Here is a 5,026-nt window from a genome sequence, read left to right on the forward strand (position 1 = left end):
TCAGAAGGGCTGAATAGTGTAGTATATGGATGTTAGCATAGTTGTAATACCCACATCCAGCAATTGTAAACCTGTTGTACAATGTAGTGGGGACGCTCAAGTGCAGACTTGGAAACACCTAGTCCATGAGCTCAGGTCCCACAGACCCAGGACTACCATGCAGCATAGGCATAACTCTGCTCTCTCCCTCCTGGCCTTCAAGAGAAGTAGAGATGGGCAGCAGGGTTTGTCCCTAGCCACTCCAGTGTGTGCATGAAGCTCAGAGGGTTGAGCATCATAAAAATCCAGATTCCAGAATAAATCCGAAGTGGCTGGTGCTTGCTGAAGGCTGGAATGACACTGACCCCATGTAGGGTCCTGCATTGCACGAGGCTGCTCAAAGCTGTTGGCTGGCACAGATCATCCCCCCTCACTCCCTGGCGCCTGTGCTCCAGACTGTTGGATCCCCTAGTGCTGAGACTCCATGGAAAAGTCCAACATTATGTGGTTTGGGACTTAGGTCAGGCCCATAACAGTGCTCGGGAACATGTGGGTCTCACACACATTGCACAGACTCTTGCTTGGCTCTCTTGATTCCTCCCCCGGTACGTGAACAAAGGACACCAGGGATTTGCTGGGTTCCTGGACACTCACCCCATTATGGGCTACTGTCTTCTCCCCATCTCATGATTGCTCTGCTTATTGCAGCCTGTCTGGGGAGCCCTGAAATGCTTCCCCACCAGCAGGTCCCCCCAGTGGGTGGAAACACTGAGACCATTTAGCTCCTACACTTGCACAAAGACACTAAGTCCCAAGCTGTTGTGGGCTGGGCCTGACGAGGGACTCAGCCTGAAGGTTCCCTCCCCTGTCGGTTTTCACACTCTGGGCCTTTCTGCCGCAGCTGGGAAAGCAATTTCTGAACCATGTTTTGGAAAGCAGGGGAGTGTCATCTCGCCCTCAAGCAGTGTTTTTTTCAACTGGAGGTCCATGGGCTATGGCTAAGATTTCCAAAGGGGTCTGCAAATTCAAAGAGGCTGGGAAGCTCTTGAACAGTCTCAGACTGTTAGTGGAGCAGCAAAGCTTAGGCAAAACTCCCAGAGGCCTGAGAGAAGAGTCTGGTCACTGCTATGGACCAGCTCTCGGAAGAGCAGGAAATCTCCAGCTGGCATGGGAAGGAAGTTTCTTGGCCGGAGCGAAGCGTATTTGTCCTGGTGGAGGCTACCCCTCTTGTTTCCTTTGCTTCTTTCCCAGGAATCTGCTGCATTGTTACTTGAAAGATCTCAGTGTTCATTGGCACCGTTGTGTTCCTGGCAGGCCACTGGCCTTTCTGGCAGCTCCTAGCCCCTCAGTTCTGTGCCATCCTTCCCAGGACCCTGCTGCTGCCCTGCTCTCTGGGACCGAGATATCCCATTAGCTCTGCAGCGCCTCCCAACTGACAACCTCTACTCCTTTGCCCTCTAAGCTGTTTTACTTTTGCAACCACAACAAAAAGCTTTTTCTCTCATAAAATCCACAGGGAACTTAGCAACAAGGCTCAGCTTATGTGATCAGCAGCTAAGTACAATTTAAAGCCACAGCATCTGGGTATGTCCCAAGGGTGGTATTCGTGTTTTTACATTGCCTAGGTCACTGGTGGTAGGCTATCTTGAATAGTGCCAAGTACTACTGTCCTTAGGGTATTATTTGTGGTGTGTTTTTTAGGTAATTAAGGGCACCTAGAGTGTATTTATAGTGGCTATAGGTACTACTTGTGTAAATCGAAATGAACAGAGACAGGCCCAAATCAAACTCCAGGTCTGAACACCCCTGAATTTACGAGAGTCCCAAATCCTCCCTTCAGTTCCAGACAGGACAAGAGCTAAACCCAACACCCTCCAGATCTAGCCTGGCATTTGACATCCTGAGCCATGTGCCATGCCAGCTCTCTGCTGTGACTCAGTGGGAGTGATCACACTGTGCGAAGCGCTCACAGACCAGAGGACAAACAGGCGTCGGCGCGAGGGGAGGGTTGGAATCCAGCAGCAGAGTTGTCCAGGTGAGGCTCAGCCACATCCTGGCAGAAGAAGAGCTCAAGAGGCCTTCGCTTCAGGGAGGCTGGAGGTCTGTCTTGCAGAGGGACCTACTGCAGCACATGCACATCTCAAGGATTTTACATGGCACAAGCGTTTCATGTGCCAGGGCCGTGTGGAAGAAGCCGCGGGGACACAGGGCAGTCAGCTCCACAGTGGAGGGGCATGAGTACAGCATTGTCCAGGTCCCATTGTCTCAAGATTACAACTGGGATTTACTACATAATCACCCATTTTCTGTCTCAGTGGGCTGGAAAGGGCATGGTGACCAAAGGAGCAAACGCATTGTTTTAAAGGGTTACTCCTATCCTTTGCCATCCAGCGACTCATGGACAAGCAGGCTGGGTTAACCAACATGGGAAGGGAATCTCATTGAGGCATAGGTGTATGTTCACAGCTTGCATTCACGCTGACACCCCCCCCACACACCCCCTCCCTAGCTTCCATTCTGCAGAGGTTTGTCTGGTTTTAAATGCCAGTGTAGCTGTCAGTGTCTGCCAGCAGGGGGAGCGGTTGCATTACTTGTATGTAAATCTAGAGCAGTGGTCCCCAACCATTTGAGGTTGCCGGGCACCAGGGGGCGTGGCCGTTAGCCTGCCGGGCGCGCCCCCCCTCCCCATAACCGCATGCCCAGGGGCGGGGGGGCGGTGCCCCCCCATAACCACACGTCCCCCCCAATAACCACGCACCCCCCCCATAGCCACGTGCCCGGGGCTGGCGCCCCCTCCAAGTGCCGTGCGCCCGGGGCCGGCACTCCTCCAGCCAAGCGCAACGCGCCCGGGGCCAGCACCCCCCCCTCCAAGCACCGCGCGCCCAGAGCACGGGCGGCCAATCCACGGCGCTCCTGGGGCCGGCGCTCACCGTGCGCCATGTGCCCGGGCCGGCTCCGGCACCATGCATGCGCCACTTGCCCGGGGCCAGGCCAGCCCCGAGCACTTGACGGGCGCACACAAATGCCCCGCGGACACCGTGTTGGGAACCACGGATCTAGAGCTTCAGGGGGTAGCCAAGTTAGTCTGTACAGGATAAATTTAAAAAACAACAAATAGTCTGGTAGCACTTTAAAGACTAACAAAACATGTAGATGCTATCATGAACTTCTTCAGATGACCAGAGTGTTGGATGTCCAGAACTAAAATAAATATGGGAGAAGGGCAAGGGGAGGGTGGGAGGAAGAAGAGGCAGTGTGTACAAAAATATCAAGGGGAAAGCTGAGCTGGAATGGAACAGGAAAAACAAATAGTCTATAAGCACCTAAAGACTGTAAAGTTTTGTAAATCTAGCCTGCTGTTTGAGGGAGAAAGACGCTAACACAATCTTGTAGCTGCTTGAAAAGACCAGTTCTTGGAACTCAGTACAGGCCCAAATGCAGGAATTTCTGTGGGTGGGGGGGGGTGCTTTTTTTGAAAATGTGGATGGCAAGGGTGTGAATGCACACACACACACACACACACACCCATAACCCCCCAAGTAAGTGGGGAAATCATCCCCAGCCGTCCCCTGGCTGGTCAGAGCATGCTTACTTGGGAGACCAAGGGGAGGTGCTTTTGGACTCTTTGCACCCCCCTGCATACGGGCCTGCAGTAGTCATTGTCTGTCAGCTGGGAACTTACTCAGTGCATCTTATTTCAGTGCCTATGTCCTGGACTGTCCAGGAGTTCTACAAGGGGGGCAGGGACCATTGCTTTCAGACAGCGTAAATAATAATAGATACATAAAGGAATACATACTTAAAGCACCTTTCACCTAGCTGAGCACATTACAAATATTCAGTGATTAAAGCTTTTCAGCACTCTGGAGCTATTATCCCCATTTTCTGGATGGACAAGGAAGATTCAGAGTATGTTTACCCCACCAGAACAAGAAGTTAAAGTTGCAGACATACCCTAAAAGAGAGTCCGTGGCTTGCTCAAGGTCACAAAGCAAATCACTGGCACAACCACGACCAATCCCCTGCAGTCCTGACTTCATTGCCTCTATCTAAGCACCCAATCACATGTATTGGCTCCTAATTTGGAGCTGCTGTGTAGATTTGAACCTGAGACCCCTGGAGCTTAATGTAGGAGCCTGTACTGCTTGAACTAGAAGCCTATTAGATTTTGTGTGTTCCAGTCCTGCAGTGGAGGAACTGGAGCACCAGCACAGGTTCTGCAGTGTTGGGAAGAGCCCTGATCCTCAGGGGCATCCAGCACCCAGGCCTGAGGTTCCCCACACTTATGGTAAAGGTTGATCCTTACTAACTCCCTCCAGCTTCAGTGGGGAGCACAGGGCCAAACCCCTTTTCAAATCTTTCCCCGTGCACAAGGAGGAATTGCTCCCCCTCCCCTCCAAAAAAAACACCCTCCACGTTTTATTAACCACACAACTTTGCAAGCAGCAGGGCTAGGGTTCTACCCTCTTCCTTGTCCCAGAACAACACACACCGCACTAGGAGGAGGCAGTGACAGCAGGTGCAACTGAGAATTAGAGGAGCTGGAATGACCCAAGCCCAGCTGCTCCAAACAGCTCCCTCCATGCAGTCACCTTCCTCCAGACCCAGGCAGACACAGCAAATGTCACACGTCAGACAGGTAATCCAGGTTGCTCCAGGAAAACCATGAATCAGACACAACACCATACAGCAGGGAGTGTTATTTGTAATGTGAACTATACAGGGATTACACGTGCTTTCCAGCCAGAGTCAGAGGGCCACAGGCTTTCAAGCAACTAAACAGGACCTGAAAAAACAACTTTTAAAAAAACAAGTAGCCCTGTGCCAGCTCAGAGACTAACTCTAAGGTGCCACAGGACTACTCATTTTTTTAAAAGTTGCTTTTTAAGTTACAGACTAACACAGCTACTCCTCTGAGACTTTTAAACAGGATCTGATTAACTGAGTGGGGCAGGAAGCGAGTTTACTGCCCCAGCAACATTTCTGAGCTATTGAAACATTTTCCTGACCTAAATTGGGAGAAAAAGTCAATATATTTAAAATTTTC

General features: G+C 51.4%; 1 protein-coding gene across 1 annotated transcript in view; it reads left to right on the forward strand.

Moving 5' to 3' along the window:
• Positions 1 to 5,026, forward strand: part of OTOP2 (otopetrin 2) — a 53,630-nt gene that overhangs the window by 10,952 nt on the left and 37,652 nt on the right. The window lies entirely within an intron of this gene.

Source organism: Pelodiscus sinensis, chromosome 20 (assembly GCF_052426305.1).
Source record: "Pelodiscus sinensis isolate ZL-2025 chromosome 20, ASM5242630v1, whole genome shotgun sequence".
Classification (NCBI taxonomy): domain Eukaryota; kingdom Metazoa; phylum Chordata; order Testudines; family Trionychidae; genus Pelodiscus; species Pelodiscus sinensis.